General features: G+C 42.6%; 1 protein-coding gene across 1 annotated transcript in view; it reads left to right on the top strand.

The window, feature by feature from the left end:
• The window catches only part of LOC122050588, a 63,431-nt gene that overhangs the window by 13,444 nt on the left and 24,940 nt on the right, over positions 1-25,047 (top strand). The gene's annotated exons all lie outside the window — the stretch shown is intronic.

Here is a 25,047-nt window from a genome sequence, read left to right as displayed (position 1 = left end):
ACTTAACATTCTTACTTCAAGTTTAACCGATGTGATTTTCCTAAGTTAAACCAAATTACAGAAGTTGATCAAATATCTATTTCAAGGATCAGCTTCCAAGTCAAACGTGGCGAGACACTAGGCCTTCTTGGTTATGGGATCATCCACCACTGCCTAGACAAAGCCTTTCGAAGAAATCGGATATTTAAACTTCTCACAGTAAATTAGGTTTAACTATAGAGACCTCAATAGAAACACAATATCGAAACATGAAATCGAACAATAAAATCGATAACAAAAATAATAACTTAAAAACCGATAACCTCTTGTGTTTGGTTTTTCAAGATCTATACAAAAGATGAATTAGTTATGATGCGGAAACTAATAACTAGTTATACCTATTGTAACTTATAGACCTCTTGATCTTCTATTGTATTCCTCTTCTTATCTCGGACGTCTTGTGGGCGACGATCTACCAAGACGAGAATCCACCCAAGCCTTCTTCTTCCTTCCAAGTTTCAGCCACCAACTTTCTCCAAGAGATGATGAAGTTCGGCCACCAACCAAGCTCCAAGGGATGCTAGGAAACAATGCCTCCTCCTCCTTCTTCTTCTCCAAGCATGAACCGGCCACCAATCCAACCTTCAAGTCTTGATGCCGCCGGCCACAAAGATGAAGAGAAGAGGAAGAGCAAAGGGTCGGCCACCACCAAGGAAGAAAGGAGAGGAATAGAAGATGTGTTGTTGGGTGAGCCACCCCCTCTCTCTCTTTTATATTCCTTAGTCTTGACAAATAAGGAAAGTTTTAAACATAATTAAAACTTCCTTATATTCCTTGCCAATAACTAAAAAGGAAAGTTTTAGAACAAAAAATTAAAACTTCCTTTTCTTCTTGTCATGGCCGGCCACCCCTTTAAATCCAAACAAGGAAAGTTTTAAACATAAAATTAAAACTTCCTTATTTGTTTCCAGAAATTTTAAATATAAATTTTTTTTTTTAAATCCCTTCATGGTTGGTTATAAAAGAAAAATTTTATAAATTAAATCTCTCTTTTAAAACATGTGGATGGTTACAAAAAATTAAAATCTTCCTTTTAACTACAAATAAGGAAAGATATCAAACCTTTCTCTTAATCCTTTGTAGAAAGCTATAAAAGGAAAGATTTATAATTTTTAAAACTCTCTTTTAAAATCATGGCTTCCACATAAGGAAAGATTTAAAATTTATAATCTCCTTTTAATCTTAATGTGGTCGACCACCCTTGCTTGGGCTCCAAGCTAGGGTCGGCCACAACTTGGCTCCATCTTGGTTTGATTTGGTCGACCCTAGCTTGGGCTCCAAGCTAGGCTTGGTCGGCCACCAAGAGGTGGGTAAGAAGTTGGGTATTTTGTAGATATAAGACTTTATAAATAAGAGGCTACAATAGGGACCTAGAAGAGGAATTGGTTATGGTCTCCTGATGAGCTTGAGCTTCCCGTGTTCGCCCCGAACACCCAACTCGAGTTCATAAATAATAACTCATACCACTAAAAAGTTATTATTGCACTACCGTACCAATCCCATATTATAATATGGGCTCTTTCTTATCATGAGTGTGTTAGTCTCCCTGTGTTTAAGATATAGAATGTCCATTAATTAAATGAGTTACTGACAACTCACTTAATTAATATCTATCTCCAAGAGTAGTACCACTCAACCTTATTGTCATGTTGGACTAAGTCCACCTGCAAGGTTTACATGACAATCCTTATGAGCTCCTCTTGGGGACATCATCAACCTAGATTTCTAGGACACAGTTTCCTTTTATAATCAACAACACACACTATAAATAATATCATTTCCAACTTATCGGGCCTATTGATTTATCGAACTAAATCGCACCCTTTGATAAATCAAATAAATACATATTAAGGGGGCGTTTGGTTCTCTCCTAGGAATCGGAATGAGAATGGGTATCATAGTATTATGGAATGAGAATGAGTATGAGCTTGGGTATCATTCTTAAAAATGATGTTTGGTTAGTTAAATATTTTCAATCGGAATGAACCTAAATTTCCTTTTATACCCTTACAGCATAATAAGAGAAAAAATTAGATGGGAGAGAAAGTTGAATGTGAGGGAAACATATGATGAGAGAAAATGATGAGAGAGAAAGTGGGATGAGAGAGAAAGTGTGTTGGGAAAATATGAAGAGAGAGAAAGTATGATGAGAGAAAATGAGAAGAGAATGCATGATAGGAGAGATTGAGAAAAGAAAAAGTATGATGAGAGAAAATGAGGAGAAAATGCATGATAGGAGAGATTGAGAAAAGAAAAAGTATGATGAGAGAAAAAGTGTGCTTAGAGAGAAAGAGCGATGGGAAAAAATGAAAAGAGAGAAAGTATTATGAAAGAAAATGAAACAGTGAGGAGAGAGAAAGTATGATGAGAGAGAAAATAGGTTGAGAGAGAAAGAGTGATGGGAAAAATAAAGAGAGAAAAAGTGTGATGAGAGAAAATGAGAGACTGAGGAGAGAGAAAGTATGCTAAGAGAGAAAGAGTGATGGAAAAACATGAAGAAAGAGAAAGTATTATGAGAGAAAATGAAAAAGTGAGGAGAGAGAAAGTATGATGAGAGAGAAAGTGGATTGAGAGAGAAAGAGTGATGGGAAAAATGAAGAGAGAGAAAGTGTGATGAGAGAAAATGAGAGACTGGGGAGAGAGAAAGTATGATGAGAGCGAAAGTGTGATTAGAGAAAATAAAGAGAGAGAGTGTGATGAGAGAGAATGAAGAGAGAGAAAAGAATGATGAGAGAAAATAAGGAGAGAGAGAGTATGCTAAGAGAGATTGAGGAGAGAGAAAGTACGATGAGAGAGAAAGTGTGATGAGAGAGAAAGTATGATGAAAAAATAAGGAGAAAGTGTGTACTGAGAGAGAAAGTGTGATGGAAGAGAATGAAGAGAGAGAAAATGAGAAGAGAGAGTGTATGATGGAAGAGAATATAGAGAGAAAATGATAGAGAATGTGTGATGAGAGAGAACGAGGAGAGAGAAAATATGTTGAGAGAGAAAGTGTGATGATAAAATAAGGAGAGAGAAAATATGATGAGAGCGAATAAGGAAAGAGTGTGTGAAATTAAAAAAAATTGAACAAATATACTAAGATTATTTTTGTCTAAAACTTAATTCACATTCCTATTCCATCAAAACCCAAGGGAGGGGTGGGTTTCATCCATACCCAAATTTTTGGGTTTCATTCCAAAATCTTGATTCCATTCCCATCAACCAAACACAAGAATTGGGAATGAATCCATTCCCTCATTCCCAAACCCATAAACCAAATGTCACCTAAGTATACGTGCTTGTTATTATATCAGGATTAAGAGCACACACTTCCATAATAACAAAGGTCTTGTTCTTTTATGCAGTCAATATAAAAAAGAAACTACCTTAAATGGTCCTGCTCAATACACTCATAGTGTACTAGTGTAATTTATTAGTCAAGATAAACTAATACCTAATTACACTACAACCAATCCAATGGTTTGTCCAATTACATCTTGGTTGTGAGTAACTGTTTATAATTTATAAGGAATTGATAACATGAACTTCTGTGTATCTCCTCACACCATGTTATCTTCAATAGAAATTAAACGGACAACCGATTGATAAGATGGTAAAAAGTTGTTTTAAATTTGGTCATCAATTTTAGGTCATCGATTGATCAACCCTAACTTACTTAACTCAAGTCTAGGGTTCTTAATCCCAACATTCGGTCAATCGTGATCTATTGGGACTCCATCATGCCTAACATCTGGTCAACCTTGACCTGCTGGGACTTCATCACCAAGTATTCGGTCAACCTTGACCCATTTGGACTTACCATCTCGTGCCAAGTGTCTAGTCCTCCATAACCGACTTGGACTTCTAAACACTAGGTGTCCAGTCAATATTGACCCACCTGGATTTTCATATACCTGGCTTAACTCACCAGGACTTCCTCACTGCCTAGTTTCACTCACTAGGACTTTTCTCCTGGCTTCACTCACTAGGATTTTCATTTGCCTAGCTTCACTTATGAGGGATTTTACCTGGCTTCACTCGCTAGAATTTTTCAACTGTTTGACTTCACTCACCAGGATTTTCACCTGGCTTCACTCACCAGGATTTTCTAACTGCCTAGCTTCACTCATTAGGACTTTCATCTGGCTTCACTAATCAGGATTTTCCAATTACTTGCTTCACTCACCAAGACTTTCCAACTACCTAGTTTCACTTACTAGGGATTTTCATCTAACTTCACTCTTCAGGATTTTTTATCACCTAGTTTCAGTAACTAAGATTTTCTTACTACTTGGCTTCACTCACCGAAACTTCTACACCAAGTGTTCAGTCAACACTGATCCACTTGGATTTTCATCTTCTGTCAATCTTCCTGTTAGACTTGCCCCTAACTTCCAATTAGGACTTCCCTAGTCAAGTATCCGATTAACCTTGACCTACTTGACTTCTGGTCAAACTTTGACCATCAATCTCCATATGGCCAATTGCACCTGCAATCTCTATATATTGTCAAACATTAAATCTCAAACACCAAGACTCAAGTTTGAGCCAACTCAAGCTTAGTCAACCTAAGCAACCTTGACCCAAGGGAAATTACACTAACAGTTTCAAATTTTATTAGTAATATGTATTTATTTTTGTCTATAAAATTTATTCTTAATTTTATTTCAAATTCCGTCTCAAATTTTTTTATAAATATTATATTTTATTAAAGTGAAATATATTAGTAAGTTTATAGTAAATTCATCTCTACTTTATCTAAATCTGAAATATATTTTAATTTCATTTAAAAATAATTATCAATATTTATATAAATTTGAAACAGATTATTTTCTGTCTCAATTTTTTATTAAATTTAAATAAATTTTGTGATAGAAATTATACAGTTTCAAATTATGTTTGTAATCTATATTTATTTTTTTTTATAAAACTTTATTTATAATTTCATCTCAAATTTATTTCAAATTCCCTCTCAATTTTTTCCCAAATATTATATTTTATTAAAGTGAAATATATTAATAATTTTGTAGCAAATCTCTCTGATTTAACAAAATCTTAAATAGATTTTAATTTCATCTTAATTTTGTTTTCGAAGCCTTATTTTCTTATAGTGGTGGTGGAAATTGGAAATGCTAAGTCTTTACATATTAAGTTTTATGTTAATTTATATAATTTCTTTTTTTAAAAAAAATAATATTTTTTGTTTGTTTGTTTGAAAAGGAGAAGAGGAAGTATGGAAGGAGAAGGAAGTGATTGACCTTGTTTGTATCTTTCCCTCGTGTTGAGACTTATGAGATATTTTGGGATATTTTGTGAATTTGCTTATGAGACTTATAGAACTTGTTTATTGGATCTTGTTGAACTTGGTTATTAGTTTTGATGTGATGTTTTGTGTTGTTAAACTTGGTTATTTGGATCTTTTGTGTTGTTACTTGGCTGTTGTTATGTGTATTGTTTGATTTGAAATTATGTTGTATATAGGTTTGATATGTATATACGTGATAAATTGATTAATCAGTGATCCGGCGGTAAAGATGGGGGACCCCCTTTGAGGGGAGTCAATGACACGTAGAGGTCAAAAGTCAAAAGGGTCAGCCTGAGGTCCAGCCGATCGGATAAGGGTCGGGTCAACTGGCCGAATGGGTCCGAGCGGAATCAAAGACAACCCGACGGGGAGTCAGGTTTCCGACGCTCATGGTGAGCAGGGTCGCCGGGCCGAGCGGGTAGCCCACTCGGTCGAGGCATAAAGCAGCAATGCTGTGAAGGAACAGTCTCAGCCGAGCACACGACCGGGAATCTTCCCGGTCGGACCAATACCTACGCCCGGTCGGAAGTGATGTGTCTGCCGAGCGGCTGGACGCTCGGCGCGGGGAGAGAAGAGACAAAAGGACAAGGAGACAATTGGGAACATCATCTTCTGACAACAGACATATTCAACGACCAGGTCATACGCAGAATCCTACGATGGAAGGTTCTGCCGTCCCATCAGAGAGGTGCTCGAATTGTAATAGTATGGTGTCAGGCATGCTCCTCTGGTAAGCCCATACTGAGGTATGGTAAAGGACACGTGTACGCCTCGGTAGGTGTGCATAAGCCTCCCCACAGCTCTACATAAGAGCCCTCAGACTTTGCCGGAGGTACGCGATCTCGCATCTTTGGAGCCACCTCATCGTTTTCCTCTTGCCTGACTTGAGCGTCGAAGGGTCGTCGCCGGGAACCCCTTCCCGACTCGACTTCCTTGCAGGTTCGCCGGAGATCCATACGGTCGGTCAGAGATCCACATCATCAGTTCGGAGAGCGCCAGGTGCCCAGCGTCCATTGATAACCATGATTTTACTATACTATTCTCATTCATATAATCATGGTTTGATGTAATTTTCTTATATAGAACCCATATTTACATTACATTTTTATACATTGTATCAATTTTGGACTTAATTGCAAATTAGTCTATTTTCATGGTATTTTGATGCTAATATTTGTTTATTATTTTGTAGGCATCAAAAGGGTCATGGACCTGATCAGAGTGGGGTGCACTTGGGTTCGAATCTAGGGCTTGACGAGGCGATCAAGCTTTGGTTCGATTTGGGCTATTCATTGAAGTTTGGAGAGATCTGAGCCATCCAACAAGCATTTGATTCATCCGACGTGATGGAGAGTAGATCTAATCCGTTGATGAAGATCCAGAGATTTTGATCCAGATCTGAACTCATTTAGCCGTTGATCAAGCCCGGATTGTTTTGGATCGTTGGATTAGATGAGGAGAGGTTTAAAAACGTTGAGAAGCTACAGTAGACTCGGAGCTCGGTTCTTCGCGACATTTCCACTGTTCACCATCTTCATCCTTTGCGACGCCGACGCTCCCATCGACATCCAGATCGGAATTCAAGATCTGTCATCACCAGAATCATTTGGAGTGACCGGCGACCACTGTTCGATCACCAGATTGCGATTGAAGGAGGTTCTTCTACCATGATCTTCGCACTGTCGCGTTCCAGACGACTTCAGATTTGGGGAGTTCTTCCTATCTGAGGGAATCTACCAGGCAACAGAAGTTTCGGAGGAGTTTTTTCTGGGATTTCTGAATCATATTTGTTCTTTAATTCTTTCGTGATTTCGGCATTGATTCGATTGATCGATTGTCGACCGAGATTCATTTTTCTTCCTCTATTCTTCGGGTAGTGAACATTCTGATGAGATTGTAAGCTTATAGGGAGGTTTCTATAAGCTGAACACTTCTCAATTTTTAACCGTGACTCTAAGTTGATCTGGTGATTACTCACGGGAGTTTCCGAGAATTTCTCTGCAATTTTGGCAGCGAGACAGAACTTGAATCAAAGATTTGAGATGAAGATGTTTCTTCATTTGGCCTTTAGTTTCAGTTCATAGATCTGTAGATTCAATTTGTTTTGTTTCCTTTCCATTGCAAGAAAAACTCAATTAAAGTTTATTCTGTTAGATTTCACCATTGAAATTCTGATACAGCATTTAGATGAGTTTGAATAAAAATTCAGATACTCAGATTAGGGATTCTAGGTTATCATTCAGATCTAAGTTCCAATTTAAATCCTGAATTTGCTGATTTGTAGACTTTAATTAGATTAGAATTAAAAGAAAAATCCATTTTCTTAAATTGTTGGTGATCTGGTCAGGTTTAGTTTAGATGTTTAGATTTATCTAGTATCTGCAATCTAGAGTTTGAGCTTTTCATAGGGGAGTTCGAATGCAATTTTCTTGTTAATTCTAAGAAGCTTTACTTGTACAATAGATTGATTGTTCAAAATAAATTTTGTGAAGCACACATTTCTTTTAATTTCGTGGTATTAGTTTATGAGAAGGATTCACGTTTAATCTGAGATTGTAATAATTTGAATTTCTTTTCCAAAATAAGGTTCAGCATGAATTTCATAATTCTAGCTATCATACATTTTCTAGTTAACCTTGGAAAAATACGACTTGGGACTCCATACTACATCTCTTATATTTAGTTTTGAATTGTTCCAATTTTAATTAATTTGATGCACCACGTGACATGCAATATGGTTGACACCATCCATCGACTCGGCATTCGAACAAAATCAAATTGGTGCCATCTGTGGGAACGCACCTGCATCCGAGCGGAAGAGATGGACGAAGCTGGATGACCTCACACCGTGATGCTCTCCCAGGAGGAGCTCGACGCTCTAATCGAGGCAAGAGCAGCTAAGCTCGTGGAGCAACAGAAACAGAAGGCGCGAGCCAAGCGACTGGAGCAACAAGCGACGTCAGCGTCAAGAGGTCGAGCGGCAGCAGAGTTCCGACCGGAGAACATCTCAGCATGGGGCCGAGATAAGGATCCGATCGGCATTCAAGGAGAAGCACCGCCTGCCCCGATTCCATTTCTTCGGGCCATATTCCGTACGCCTCCTGAAGTCGCACTAGCTAACCTTGATCGAGGATCTTCATCCGACGAGGCGCCCAGGCGAGACTACAGAAAAGGCAAGGCTCCCCGAACGGACGCCTCCCCCGAGCGGATCAACCGGCAGTTTTCAGAGGTCATCCTGCGGGACCCTCTGCCAAAGCATTATGTGCCCCTGACGATCGGGGAATACAACGGAACCACCGACCCTGACGACCATCTAGGTAAGTTCGACAACACAGCTACACTACATCAATACACAGATGGAGTGAAATGTCGGGTGTTCCTTACCACCCTCTCGGGATCGGCACAACGATGGTTCCGGAGGCTGCCGGACGGATCCATCACCAGCTTTAAAGAGTTCCGCATCGCTTTTCTACATCATTTTGTGAGCAGTCGGCGTTACCAGAAGACCAATGTCAGTCTATTTGCCATCAAGCAAGAGCCCAGGGAGTCGCTCCGAACTTACATCCAACGATTCAACCAGGTGGCCATGGATATTCCAACGGCCACATCAGAAACAATGATGAATGCGTTTACGCAAGGCCTCGTGGACGGTGACTTCTTCCGATCACTTATTCGGAAGCCGCCCCGAGACTATGATCATATGTTACACCGGGCCAATGAGTACATTAATGTGGAGGAAGCCCAGGCGGCCCGAAGAAAAGAAGCTCCAACGGAGCGGCTAGCCCCTGCCGAGCGGAAGCCGCTCACTGGCCACCAGCCGCCCAGAGGACCGCAAGCCGAAGCAATCTGCCCTCACCACGCAAGGTCACCAAATGCAACAGGAGGTGCCCCAAACAAAAAAAGAATGTATGGACCCTCATGTTTTTCACTACAGTTCAGGATTAACAGATTGAATTTGTAACACCCACTCGCAGATGCCGTCGTCGATCGCCATTGCCCGACAGGCGACAGCGACACCATGAAGCCGGTCGGCGGATATCTAGAAAGTCTCCCGAACGGTATCATCCTCAGAGGCACGAGGACAATCCCCGGGTGTCTAAGGAGCGGCCTAGGCCGTCCGCACGGGAGGAATAAAATAGAAGCAACACGTCCCGGGGCGAAATCAGCATCATCGCTGGCGGACCGACCGGAGGCGACTCCAACAGAGCGAGGAAGGCGAGTGTCAGGCAACTCAAGATCCATGCGGTCGGTTGTAGTCAAGAACGGGCGAGCGGGCCCGAAATAAGCTTCGGGCCCAGGGACCTTGAGAGAGTTAAAGTGCCACATGACGACGCCCTCATCATCAAAGCGGTAATAGCTAATTATACTATTCACCGCATTTTCATCGATACAAGCAGCTCGGTCAACATTATATTTAAAAAGGCTTTTGACCAACTACAAATTGATCGAGCTGAGTTGCTGCCCATGACCACCCCCCTCTACGGGTTTACGGTCAATGAAGTTCTACCGGTCAGACAGGTCCGACTGGCTATTTCGCTGGGAGAAGAGCCGCTCAGAAGGACGCGGACTGCCAACTTTGTCGTGGTCGACTCTCCCTCAGCATACAATATTATCCTGGGGCGACCAGCGCTCAGTGAGTTCCGAGCGGCCGTCTCCACCTTCTACCAGAAAATTAAGTTCCCGGTTGAAGATAAAGTTGGAGAAGTGTGAGGAGACCAGCTGGCGGCTTGGCGATGCTACGTCGAAATGGTCCGAGCCGAAGCTAATTCCGCGCGGAAGATGCCACAGATCAAGGTGAACGTCATACCGAAAAACCACCCTCTTTGGTTTATGAAGAAAAAGAGGAGGTACAGATCCACCCGACCCGGTCGGAGGCCACCACATTCATTGCGGCCGATCTGGAGGCAAGCTAGAAAAAGGAGGTGATCAAATGTGTCCAGAGAAACTGCGACGTCTTCGTTTGGTCGACACATGAGCTGCTGGGAATTTCGCCAAGTATAGTACAGCATGAGCTTCACGTCCGACCGGACGCTCGGCCGGTGAAGCAAAGGAAGAGGGACTTTAGCGCCGAACAAAATGTCATCATCCAAGCGGAGGTCGAGAAGCTCCTGGAGGCCGGACATATAAGGGAGGTCCAGTTCCCGAGCTGACTCGCAAATATAGTGCTAGTCTCCAAGTCGGGCAATAAGTGGAGGGTTTGCATCGATTTCGGGGATCTCAACAAAGCATGCCCAAAGGATTTCTACCTTCTGCCCCGGATTGATCAACTGGTAGACTCCACAGCCGGGTGCGAGCTGATATGCATGCTAGACGCCTATCAGGGCTACCATCAGGTGTCGCTCGCCCGAGAAGATCAAGAGAAGGTCAGCTTCGTCACAGCCGATGACACTTACTGTTACAATGTAATGTCGTTCGGACTAAAGAACGCAGGAGCGACCTACCAGCGCTTGATGAACAAGGTATTCAAGGAGCAGATCGGACGCAATTTAGAAGTGTACGTGGATGATATTCTCATCAAGTCCGTCCGAGCGGCTGATCTTTTTACGGACATGGAGGAGACCTTCCAAACGCTGAGGAAGTATGGAGTCAAGCTGAACCCTCAGAAATAGTTGTTCGGAGCAAAAGGCGGGCGTTTCTTGGGCTACATAGTGACTGAGCGGGGCATAGAGGCAAATCCCATCAAGGTAAAAGCATTTCAAGATATGCCGCTCCCAAGAAATCTGAGGGAAGTACAGCGACTGACCGGGCGGATAACTGCATTGTCAAGATTCATCTTTAAGACTGCCGACCGGAGTCTCCCTTTTTTCAAGATCCTACGCAAAGCTATTAAGTTTCGTTGGGACGAGGAATGCGATAGGGCATTTGAGGAGCTGAAGACATACCTGAACTCCTTGCCCGTGCTAGTCAAGCCAGCTATAGGTGAGCCGCTCTGTATTTATTTATCTTCAACCGAGCAGACAGTAGGCTCGACATTAGTGAGGACGAGCGGTGAAGAACAACCCGTGTACTTCTTGAGCCATATTCTAAAAGATATTGAATCTCGCTACACTGGGCTCGAGAAGCTGGCTTTTGCTTTGGTCCTCGCCGCTTGGAGACTTCATCCTCATTTCCTAGCACATATAATCATCGTCCGGACAAATAGCCCATTGGGAAGGGTGCTGCTGAACCTAGAAGCGTCCGGACGGCTCATCAAATGGACAATGGAGTTGAGTAAATTTGACATTTAGTATCAACCCCGTTCGGTGATAAAGGCGCAATCCTTAGCAGATTTTGTTACCGTAGTGCAAAATCCCGAACTCGAAGCTATGTTGAAAATATTTGTGGATGGATCATCCACTCGGCTCGGGAGCGGGATTGGTGTGCTATTACTCTCTTCCCAAGAAGAACGGATGCACTTATCCGTCTGGCTGAACTACAGAGCCACAAATAATGAAGCAGAGTATGAGGCCCTCATAGCCGGCTTGCAGGCAGCCCGGCATGTAGGAGCCGGTCGGGTGACACTCCATTCAGACTCCCAGCTGGCCGCCCAGCAGCTCTCGGGCACTTTTGAGATTAACAACGCTCAGCTCAGGCTCTACGCTGAGGCCTTCGAAAAGCTCAAGGCCCACTTCAGAGAAGTCATTATCCAGAAGATACCCCGAGCAGAGAACCAGGCGGCAGATGAGTTAGCCAAGCTCGCAAGTTCAATATCACCGGTCGTCATCCAGCAGCCAATTGAGCAAGTATCCTTGGTGGCGCACATTGACCAGATGGAGAACCTCGCATTCCTGAGCGATTGGAGGACAGCCATCATGGAGTTTCTGCGCTCGGGTGCGACACCGTCCGATTGGGAGGAAGCCCAGCTATTGAGGAGGAGAGCCGACCGATTCACACTCGTTGGAGACCAACTCTACAAGAAGGCTTTCTCCCGCCCACTTTTGAAATGTGTGAGCTCGGAGGACGCGGAGTACATCCTCCAGGAAGTGCACCAAGGATCGTGCGGAGGACATCCGGGCGGGCGATCACTGGCTAGGAAGATCCTGCTGGCCGGGTACTTCTGGCCAACCCTGCAAGCAGACCCTGCTCAGACCGTCGCGACGTGCCTCTCATGCCAGAAGTACCACAACGTCTCCCACCGACCGGCGGAGGAGATGAAAGCATCTACACTGTCCTATCCGTTCGATCAGTGGGGAATGGATATCGTAGGTCCGTTCCCTATGGCGACCGGTCAGCGGAAGTTTCTATTAGTGGCGGTCGACTACTTTTCCAAATGGGTGGAGGTCGAGCCACTGGCCAAGATCACCGAGCAGATGGTCAAAAGGTTTATCTGGCAGCATATAATCTGTCGGTTCGGCATTCCTCGCCGGCTCATATCTGATAACTGGCGACAGTTCGCCGGGAAGCAGCTCGAAGAATGGTGCAAAAGTTATGGCATCGAACAACACTTTACTTCCGTGGCGTATCCTCAAAGCAACGACCAAGCTGAAGTAACCAACCGAGAAATTCTCAGAATTCTTCGGGCTCGACTTAACCACATAGGAGGAAGCTGGGTGGACGAGCTGCCGGGCGTCCTATGGGCCATCCGCACGACCCCAAAAGAGGGAACGGGCGTCACGTCATTCCATTTAGTGTACGGCGGTGAAGCAGTTATCCCAGTTGAAGTCGGCGTAGAGTCCGTCCGGATCCAGAACTATGATGATGACAATGCCGAGCGGAGGAAGATGGAGTTGGACTTGATCGACAAAGAGCGAGCCAAGGCGTCCGTTCGGCTGATGGCGTACCGGCAGAGAATGAAGCAGAGCTACAACCGGCGCGTGATCCCTAGAGCATTCCAGGTCGGTGACCTAGTGTGGAAGAAAGTAAAGCCGATCGGGGACTGATAACCATGATTTTACTGCATTATTTTGATTCATATATGCATGGTTTGATGTTGATTTCATAGGTTAAAATCATGGTTACATTACATTTTGTGCATTGTGTGTATTTTTGGACTTAATTGCAAATTACTTAATTGCAAATTACTTTATTTTTATATTATTTGATGCTAATATTTGATTCTTATTTTGTAGGCATCAAAGGATCTTGGATTTGGATCTATTTGGACCGAAATTGGGCTCGAATCGGAGTTCAAACGAGAAGATCAAGCTTTGAAGCATTATGGGCCGTTCATCAAGAATAGGAGAGATTTGAACCATCTGTTGAAGATCTGGCCGATCCAACCTAATGGGGAGCAGATCTGAGCTATTGATGAAGATCCAGAAGTTTTGATCCAGATCTGAGTTCATCTAGCCATTGATCAAGCTGAATCAAATCTGGGCCGTTCAATGAAGACTGGGCCGATCTGGGCCATCCAGTGATGATCTGATCGATCCGACCTACGGGAGAGTAGATCCAGACCCTAGATCAACATCAGTACTTTCGGATCAGATTTTGGATGACTTTTCACCGTTGATTTAGCCCGAAATCATCTCAACCGTCCATTCCAGATCCAGATCTGATTTAAATGAGAAGCTACAGTACCCAGCCTCTTCGTTGACTCCACAGCGCACAGCAGCTTCGTCCCGCGGTGATTTTTCTGGATTTCGACCCCGATTCCTTCCCCAATCAATCTCCCGAGCTTCTATCTTGGTAGTGAGCTTCTCGGCGGCGACATCCCGATCATCTGGAGCCATCGGAGAGTGTTCTCTCCGGTGGAATTTGGCTCGTGGCATCTTCCTTTTCCAGCTCGATTTGGCGGTGGTCCTCCAAATCCAAGCTCCGTTTCCCATCAACAACATTCGGAGGTGGTCTTCCGGTGTTCCTGAGCTTCACTCGACGTTCATCCGCGTTCCACAGCCTTCCATCAGATCCAGAGGCAGATTTCCAGATTTTCGGCATTTTCTTGGGTTTAGGGTTGTTTCAGCTCGTCGGGGGTGGTCCGTCGGCGTTGTTGAGCACTCCTTGAATTGAGACGGCTTGTGTGACGGCTTGAGTGCCTGGATCGATCCACGAATCGATCCAGCTCCTGGATCAATCCACTGATCGATCCAGCTCTTGATTTTTGCCCAAAACCAAGTCCCGAGCCTCTCAAACCAACATCCGGTCAACCTTGACCTGTTGGTGCATCATGCCTAGCATCTGGTCACTCCGTTGACCTGCTAGGACTCCCTCACCAAGTGTCCGGTCAATCCCTTTGACCCACTTGGACTTTTCTCCTCTTGCCAAGTATCCGGTCAATCCTTTGACCTACTTGGACTTCCCAACACCAGATGTCCGATCATCTTTGATCCATCTGGATTTTCCCTTGCCTGGCTTCACTCACCAGGACTTTCACCTAGCTTCACTCACTAGGGTTTTCCATCTGCCTAGCTTCACTCACTAGGACTTTCACCTGGCTTCACTCACCAGGATTTTTATTCTGCCTAGCTTCACTCACTAGGACTTTCACCTAGCTTCACTCACCAGGATTTTCTTCTGCCTAGCTTCACTCACTAGGACTTTCACCTAGCTTCACTCACCAGGATTTTCTTCTACCTAGCTTCACTCACTAGGACTTTCACTCTTCCTAACATCCAGTTAGGACTTCCCAGTCAAGTATCCGGTCATCCTTGACCTACTTGACTCTTCTTCAATCAACCTTGCATTGTCAAACATCGAAACCCAAACCAAGACTCAAGCTTGGTCAACCAGGTCAACCTTGACCTGAGGGATGTTGCACCAACAATCTCCCCCTTTTTGATGTTTGACAATACCAACACTATCACTTACAATACCACATGTAAGTTAGGCTAATCCCATAGCCTAAACCTTCTTCATGCCACTAGGTAATGAATACATAAGTTAAGCCCTTCATTCTCCCCCTAAGAGGGCAAACTCCCTCTAGGTGATAAAAGTCTAACTTACTCCCTTTCATTCTCCCCCTATTGGCACACATCAAACCATGCCCCATTTTTGGGTACACATCAACAAGTTCACTTGTTGAAAACTCTCCCCCTGAAGAGTTGCTCATCGTTGTTCACAACTTCACTCGTTGTGATCAAACACGATAATGAAGGTCTCATACCCTTCATTATCCTTAACCCTACATTCTCCCCCAATGTAGGCAAATGCCCATCCTTGAGCATTATCCACTTGAAACCACTTGAACAATGAAGATATCCACTCTCCATTAAGGTTCAAACGCTCAACCTTGAGCATGTTCTTAACGGTAGGTTAACCACCTTCCAAGGTTCATGAAAAAAATAATTTTCATGTCTTTAAAGAGTCCCTCCCCCTAAAGACATGGTGGTAACTTCTGTCATTGCACCAACAATGACTTGGAATCCCTAAAACTTTAGGAAACCCAATTTTAGAAGTTTTGAGGTTCAAGTATTCAAAATTTGAAACAAACCTCAACCTAAACTTCAACTTAGCCTTCTTTAACCAATTCATCCTTGTTTTCCACACGAAAACACCCGTTTTATGTATACAAATGTATTTTCAGGGGTTTGGAATGGTTACCTAGACTAAAATAGGTTCAAAGATGCTGAAATCAGACCTTCTCAACCAAAATTAGCAACTTGGATCGATTGGAGTTGGGTTCCAATCGATTGAACCTTGCTGAATCGATCCACTGATCGATTCAAGATGTGTAGATCGATTGGCTGATCGATCCAGCGAGCTTCTGCTCGCGAGAATTGCCTTCTGAATCGATCCACTGATCGATCCAGATCTCCAATCGATCCATGGATCGATCAGAGCACTGATAGTTGCTGAATTTCAAATTCAGCCAACTTCAGAAACCCCTAGAAAATTCTACAAAAATCCAAAAATCATGAAATTTCGTGTAGACATTATTTAGGGCATACTTTATCATGGAAAAATAGTTTTCTATGAAAATACATCATATTTTCAAAGATTGACACAAACTTGAGAACTTGCAAAAACTTTAGTGTTTTCTTCAAGTTTGTGTCTAACTATTCAATGGTGATTACTATCAAAAGATAGCCTTCACAAAGGTTTTCCAAAATTATTTTAAAAATATTTTCAAGACCAATATCCCACCATGTTCCTTGGGCTTAATGCACATGACTTGTACATTAGTTTTCCCAATGATGGGAAAACACATAACTATGTGTTTTGATGAACCTAATACTTAAAGGAATGCACTAAATCAACATCATGAGTTTTATTCATCTTCCTAACATCTCACTTGTATCTAATGTGCACTAAAACACATACAAGTCACCTTATAGTCCTTGTGAGATGTGAGATTTTGGTTTTGCCCTATTCTAGGGATCATGCATATCTATCTAGGCATTTTAGAGATATTAGATATCCACCTAGGATGTCACTTGTTAATAAGTGTTGTCAAATGCCATTTGTCCTTAATTACAAGGAATTAAACTTAATGCATGATTATGTTATGGCATACATCAAAAGGAAATAATTTTCAAAAAAAAATATCCTATAACTACATGATGTATGAATGTCATAACATGGTATTTTTATATTTTTCATGATAAGTCATGAATGCAAAATACAAATAAAATATGATGTCATGGCATATTATGGGTAAACAATCATGGCAAGGTTTAGCATAAATAAAATATACCTAGATTACCTACCTAAGTATCCTTAACCACTTAGCTAAACTCTAAATATACTACTTGTTTTAACTTAAAGAAGTTAACCTAGATTGCCCTAAATGCTTCATAGACATGCCAAAACCTAAATTGACATTTCTATTTCTCTTGATTTGTTTATGCCACTTAAAAATTAAGCATGTCTTCAAATGTTGGCATATTCTATTTTTCCTCAAGAGTAATCACATAAACCAAGGCCCGGATTGCCTTAAATTTCCAAGAGAATACCAAAATCCCAACTTGGTATTTCTCAAGGTTTTCCCAGTTTGTGCCATTTTAGATAGAATCAATCTTTTCACCATTAGACACATTTTACTCTTTCAAGGAGTAAATAATAATTCCATTTCATTTTCAAAGGTTAACCAAAACCTTGAAAATGCTCCTTGAGTGTCAATTTCCTCAAAGTTGGGTTAACTACCCTTCTAATCGGAGTTGACACTCTCTAACCCATCTATGGGGTAGAGAAGATGTTCCTAGGAACCCAACACCTATTGGTGCTCCTTGGATGCTCTAGGTACCCACTAGGGATTACTTCCCTAGATACCTTCCTAGTGACCTTGTTGGGCTTCTTAGAATCCTTGGTCACATTTTCTAGGTCAACTCTAGGGATAGCCTCCCTTGTGACCTTGTTAGTGACTTTCTTAGACTTCTTAAAAGTCTTAGTCACATTTATCGCAAAAATACTCTTAGGGATGACTTCCCTAGTATTCTTGGCTTGATCACTGGACCTAGGGTTTGTTTCATAACTATATGGAACTCTATGGTAAGAGGGCACATCCTTCTTAGCCTTTGGTTTGTATCCCAACCCTCTATGGCCATTGGATGGCTTTGATTTTCCTAGTCCTAGGTATTGCTCATTTTGCCCTTGTATGATATTTTCCATCCTTTTTAGGGTCTTTTTCATTTTATCAAGTCTTGACCTCAAGACTTGATTTTCTATCATTAAATCCTTAGGTTTTGGTCCATGAGCATTTTTGTTCTTGGACATGTATCTATTATCCTTAGTGTTCCCGCCCAAGTGTCTATCTACCTTCCTAACCTTAGGTTGGGTAGTTTTGGCATGTAAGGTCACATGCTTTTCCTTAAAGCCCTCATGCTTTCTATTCTTATGGTAAATTGCATTAAAATGATAAAAATTAGAACTATCATGCTTTTTACCATAATGTAAAGGGTTAGGCTCAAGAAAAGATACCTTCTTCTTTACCTTGGAGGCTCTACCTTGACTAGTGCCTCCTTGAGCCTTGACCATCTTCTTTCCCTTGGGGCATTGACTTCGGTAATGCCCCTTTTGATTGCAAGAGAAGCATATAATATGCTTCTTACTCTTCTTTGTGTTGGGGATGGTCTCCTTGGGCTTCACCTTGCCCTTTTGTGCCACTTGGCCCTTCTTCTTGGCCAATTTAGGACACTTGCTCTTGTAGTGCCCATGTTCCCTACATTCAAAGCATATAATATGATTTTTATTATTAATTGAAATATTTATACCTTTGCTTATAGGGGTGGCATCTTTTCCTTTGGATCCGGAGGTAGAAGCTTCCTCTTGATCGGACCTTGATTCTCCTCCATTTGATTTTTCTTGACTTGTGGAGGTAGAATCTTCTTCCTCCTCTTCGTCTCTTGACCCGGATGTAGAGGCTTCTCCTTCTTCTTGATCCGGCGTCACCAAGGATTGCTCCCCCTCAATCCTAGAAGTGGAGGCTTCATCATCTTGAATATGAAACAAGGAGTATGCTCCCTCCTTGTTCCCTTCGATGCATTCCCTTGAGGATGAAGCTTCTTCTTGGACTTCTTCTTCGGAGGTTGAGCATCTCTCAACCTCGGAGTCCTCCTCTTGGTCTTGCTCCAAAGAGTCACCCTCTCTGGATACTTCTTGCTCTTGTACAGTGGAGGAGATCTCTTCATGAAGCTTGGCCAATTTGCTCCATAATTCCTTTGCATCTTCAAATTCTCCAATTTTGCAAAGGATGGTGCTTGACAATAAATTGACCAAAAGCTTGGACACTTTGTCATTGGCCTCGCACCTTTGGACTTGCTCTTGGCTCCACTTGCTCCTCTTGAGAACTTTGCCCTTTGAGTTTGTTGGAGTCTTGAAGCCTTCCATAAGAGCAAACCATTGCTCTATCTCCATCATAAGAAAATTTTTGATTCTTGATTTCCAAGAATCGAAGCTCGTGGAAGTGTATGGTGGAGCCACCCTCGTGTCGAATCCGAGCCCATCTCGGAATTCCATTGTAGAAGTTGAGCTTTTGAATTTCTTTGACTTTGACAATTTTGCTTCAACTTCTTCACCCTCTAGCTCTTCTTGTTATGCTTGACCCTTCCGGCAATGATTCCGGTGAAGAGCGGCCTCGCTCTGATACCACTTGTTGGGACCAAAAGTAGCTAGAGGGGGGGGGGGGTGAATAGCTCGTCGCGTGCCCGGTGTTCGTCGTTGCTTGTTTCTTCAAAGATGTGGCAGCGGAAAATACATAAACAAATCACACAACGCTAACACGGTTGATTTACTTGGTATCCACCTCACAAGAGGTGACTAGTCCAAGAATCCACACCAACACACACACCCTCCATTAATAAAACTCTCCTTTATGGTAACTACCAAGGGCGGAGAAGCCCTACAAGACTCAATACAAGAAGAAAGGGATGTTAGGATCGACGGTCGTACGCGGCTAGAGAGGGGGGTGTGAATAGCCGCCCCAAATTACTCGTTTCTTCCTACAATTCGTTAGCGCAGCGGAAAAATAAAATAGAAACGAAAGGAAGAATATCAAACCTTAACACAGCGATGTACGAGGTTCGGAGATGATGCTCCTACTCCTCGGCGTGTCCATAAGGTGGACGAACCCAATCAATCCGTCGGTGGATGAGTCCCCGGAAAACCGGCTAATAAAAACACTCCTTCTGGGTGGAGAAACCTCGCCACAGAAACTTCTTGCAACAGCAAGAAAAGAGTACAAGGAAAACAAGAAATAAAGTACAATACAAATGTAAACTTTCTTGCCTTCTCGATGGAAGAAGCCGCCGCCCAGCGCCTACAACTGACGGTGACCCACGAAGCTCACGCGAGCTTCAAAGCTCAACAAAGCTCAATGAAGCTTAGCGAGCACCAAGAACAGAAGAAAGAAGAAGAGATCTCCCTCGACCCTTTATACTGCGAAGAAGAAAGCGGCGAAGAAACTAGCGTTCGCAGCGGCTAGAACTGATCGATGCGTGGACCGATCAGTAACATCTGATCGGTCTGCGGACCGATCGGGAAAGAATCGATCTGTGGTCCCCGATCGGTCCATGGACCGATCAGAAACCTTCGATCGGTCCAGACCGATCAGGCTTCTGCTAGTTGCCATCGATCTTCTTGATCGGTCTCCATCGATCGGATAACCATCGATAGCATCATCGATCGGTCACTGATCGGTCACCAGACCGATCAGATGAGCCATGTATCATTGGATCGGTCTGTAGCCCGATCCAAACTTCTCAGCCCTAAACCTAAGGCTCCCATACCAACATCCGGTCAACCTTGACCTGTTGGTACATCATCCCTAGCATTTGGTCACTCCCTTGACCTGCTAGCACTCCCCGCTAAGTGTCCGGTCAATCCTTTTGACCCACTTAGACTTTTCCCACCAGATGTCCGATCACCCTTGATCCATCTGGATTTTTGCCTTGCCCGGCTTCACTCACCAGGACTTTCCACACTGCCTAACATCCCAGTTAGGATTTTCCCACTGCCTGGCTTCACTCACCAGGACTTTCCAACTGCCTAACATCCCAGTTAGGACTTTCCCACTGCCTGGCTTCACTCACCAGGACTTTCCAACTGCCTAACATCCTAGTTAGGACTTTCTCGTTCACCTAGCTTCACTCACTAGGATTTTTACCTGGCTTCACTCACCAGGATTTTCCCGAATGCCTGGCTTCACTCACCAGGACTTTCACCTTCACCTAGCTTCACTCACTAGGATTTTCACCTAGATTCACTCACCAGGATTTCCCGACTGCCTGGCTTCACTCACCAGGACTTTTCCCCGTGCCAAACTCCCTGTTTGGACTTTCCCCGTGCCAAGCCTCCATACTTGGACTTTCCGCGTGCCAAGCTCCTGCTTGGACTTTTCCTGAATCAGGTCAACCAGGTCAACCTTGACCTAAGGTTGCACCTACAATCTCCAAACACCTATTCTTGTCAAACATCAAGAATACAACTCTCTTCTCATCAAACATCGTCAAACATCAAAACACAACTCGAGTCAGGTCAACTCAGGTCAACCTTGACCTAAGATTGCACCAACAATCTCCCCCTTTTTGATGTTTGACAAAACCCATAATCAAGTTAGGTTAACCTGATAACCTAACTTAGGTTTTCCAACCATCTTCCAATGTCCAATGTTCTTTCCTTGAACATTCCTTGACATTCTCCCCTTAGGTTAACCCGATAACCTAACTTGGGTTCTCCAATAATTCTCCCCCTTTTTGACATACATCAAAAAGAAAAAGGAGGGTATCAAGGTCAAGAGTTTCTTCCTAATGAAAGTCTCATACCTTTCATTGAAACTCTTAATTTCCCCCTTGATACTAAACTCAACAATCAACTTAGTGATAATCCCATATCACTAATCCTCAAAAGTCTTAAGGAGTAAAAACTCCCCCTAAAAGTCAACTCCCCCTTGACAATTAAGTAAAACTCCCCCTAAAGGTTAACTCCCCCTTGACCATTGCACCAATAATGTCTTTGTGAGTTCCAAACCTTTAGAAATCCACAAAACCCAACTTCCAGCTGAAATTTCAGACCAACAGCTGAAAATCAGAAACTGGCACGCTCTGATCGGTCCCCAGACCGATCAGAAACCCTATGGATCGGTCCCCAGACCGATCAAGCCTTCACCAGATCGCACCAAGCTCTGGTTCCTACTGGATCGGTCTGCAGACCGATCCATGCTTCACTGGATCGGTCCCCAGACCGATCCAGACTCTGATAGGCAGATTTCTGAAATTTCCTTCCCGAAATTCAGAAACTCCTAGAAAATTCCAGAAAATTTGAAAAATTGTGAAATTTTGAGGATACATTCCTCATAACATATACTATCATGGAAAAATAGTTTTCTATGAAAATAACTTCCATTTTTCAATCTTGATACAAAGTTCAAAAACTTTGAAATAGTTCAAGTTTAACTCAACTTTGTATCACAATGTTCAATGATGAATGCTATCACTAGGAAAGCTTCATCAAGGTTTTTCAAATCAATTTTAAAATGCTTTTAAAACCATTTGAATTTAGGACCATAATCTTAGGGCTAGATGTACATGACTTGTACACAAGCTTTCCCTATGATCCTTAATTTCTTGAATTAGGGTCATCTAGGTACAAGGACAATGCACCTTGATCCTAACTCATGATCCTAATATCTCACACACATCTAAGGTGTATCAAACCACATTCAAGTCAATTTGATGTGAGATATGGGTTAAGGTCAACTTAGGCTAAGTTCTCATGCATTTTCTAAACACCAATTTGATCTTAATATCAAATTATATGTTTGTCCTTAAATCAATTTCATTGATTATAATGCAAGAGATGATGACATGGCATATAATGATATCATAAGTAAAAACATGTGCCAATGTCATGATGTCATGGCATAAAGTTTGAAAACTTAAATAAAGCATGACATATAAACTAGCCTAAGCATTATCATGACATTTCAAATGATAATAAAACTAAACATGATGTCATGACATGTGAGGGCAAACAATCATGGCAAGATTTAGCATAAATAAATATACTTAGATTACCTATCTAAGTATCCTTAACCACTTTGCTAACCTAAAATTTAACCCTTGATTGCCCTAAAATGCCAAAATCCTAATTTTGACACTTCTTGAACTCTAGATTAATTCATGTCACTTAAAGATCAAATTTATCCTCAAAACTTGGCATGTTTCATTTTTCCTTGAGAGTTCTCTAGATTTTCCCAGATTGTGCCAATTAAAATCATTCTTTTCCATAATGGCACATTTTACTCTTCCAAGGAGTAAATGATAATTCCATTTCATTTTCAAAGGTTCACAAAACCTTGAAAATGCTCCTTGAGTGTCAATTTCCTCAAAGTTGGGTTAACTACCCTTCTTATTGGAGTTGACACTCTCTAACCCATTTATGGGGTAGAGAAGATGCTCCTAGGAACCCAATACCTATTTGAGCTCATTGGGTTCACTAAATATTCACTAGGGATAACTTCCCTAGCAACCCTCCTAATGACCCTCTTAGGCTTTGAAGCCTTGGTCATTTGGGACTCATCAAGATCAACTCTAGGGGTGACTCCCCTTGTGACCTTGGTGATGGTCTTCCTAACCCTAGATTTTGTTCCATAATCGAATGGAACATTATGATAAGTGGGCTTGACCACTTGGGACTTAGGTTTGTGACCCAAACCTTTCTTGTCCTTGGACATTGGTTTTTGACCCTTAAACCCTAGAGATGACTTCTCCAAGTTCTTAAGAGCCTTTTCCAAAGTATCAAGTCTTGACCTCAAGACTTGATTCTCCTTCTCTAATACCTCAAGTTTTAATTTGTCATTGTTCTTTGAGGCATTCCTAGGCATGTGTCTAGTTGATTTAGGGTTTCTACCTAGGTTTTCCTTAACCTTAGAAGTGTTAATCCTAGGGTTAGCATTCCTAGTAGTGTCCCTATCTAGGTTGACATGTTTAGCACCTAAGCACATGTATTGATTTCTAGTGTTAACATGCTTATCATTATTGACTAATGCAATGAAATTACTAGCATGTATCCTACTAGAATTGCAAAAGTGAGCCTTAGAGATTACCTTAGGGTTTGCCTTAGCTCCCCCTATCGATGTACTCGTCTTCTTGTCCTTGTGAGGTTGCCTCCCCCTCGGACATTGGCTCCGATAATGTCCCCTTCGCTTGCATTGGAAGCACACCACGTGCTCCTTGTTCTTGCGTATCGGGACTCCGACTTCCTTGATCTTGGGCGCCGGTGGAGTCTTTCCAACCCTCTTTGGACATTTACTCTTGTAATGTCCAAATTCCCTACACTCAAAGCATAATATATGCAATTTACTAGAACTTAAGTTGCTTGAGTTACCTAGGGTTGAGGTGGGATGTACGCTTTCTCCTTCATCCTTTCCGGAGGTAGAAGCTTCTTCTTCTTGCTCCGAACTTGAAGAAGAACTCTCCTCCTCTTCTTCTTTAGATGTTGAGTGGCCCTCAACTTCTAAATCTTCTCCTCCATGATGTGAGCTACTTGGCTCACTTAGCTCCTCTTCATGGCTTGAATTTGAGCTTCCCTCATGGAACTTGGCCAAGTTATCCCATAATTCCTTGGCATTGTTGTAACCTATCTTACACAAGATGTTAGTAGGCAATGAAAATTCAATTATTCTCGTTACCTCTTCGTTGATTTCGGATTTGTGAATTTGTTCTCTTGTCCACTCCTTCTTCTCAAGTGGTTTTCCTTCCTTATCCACCGGAGGAGTAAAACCTTCTTGTACACAAAACCAATTCATTATGTTAGTCATAAGAAAGTACTTCATCCTTACCTTCCAATACGCGAAGTCGCCGCATTCGTAGAAGGGTGGAATGGTGATGTCTTCTCCATAGAGATCCATTCTCTAGCTTTGCTCCCACGGGTGTGAATCCGTCGAAGAGCGGCCTCGCTCTGATACCACTTGTTAGGATCGACGGTCGTACGCGGCTAGAGAGGGGGGTGTGAATAGCCACCCCAAATTACTCGTTTCTTCCTACAATTCGTTAGCGCAGCGGAAAAATAAAATAGAAACGAAAGGAAGAATATCAAACCTTAACACAGCAATGTACGAGGTTCGGAGATGATGCTCCTACTCCTCGGCGTGTCCGTAAGGTGGACGAACCCAATCAATCCGTCGGTGGATGAGTCCCCGGAAAACCGGCTAATAAAAACACTCCTTCTGGGTGGAGAAACCTCGCCACAGAAACTTCTTGCAACAGCAAGAAAAGAGTACAAGGAAAACAAGAAATAAAGTACAATACAAATGTAAACTTTCTTGCCTTCTCTTCGACTGGAAGAAGCCGCCGCTTCCAAGCGCCTACAACTAGAAAACCGGCACGAAGCTCACGCGAAGCTTCAAAGCAGCTCAACAAAGCTCAGCA

This window comes from Zingiber officinale, chromosome 3A (genome assembly GCF_018446385.1).
Source record: "Zingiber officinale cultivar Zhangliang chromosome 3A, Zo_v1.1, whole genome shotgun sequence".
Lineage (NCBI taxonomy): Eukaryota > Viridiplantae > Streptophyta > Magnoliopsida > Zingiberales > Zingiberaceae > Zingiber > Zingiber officinale.
Note: the sequence above shows the minus strand (reverse complement) of the source record. Positions and strands in the feature narration are given on the sequence as shown.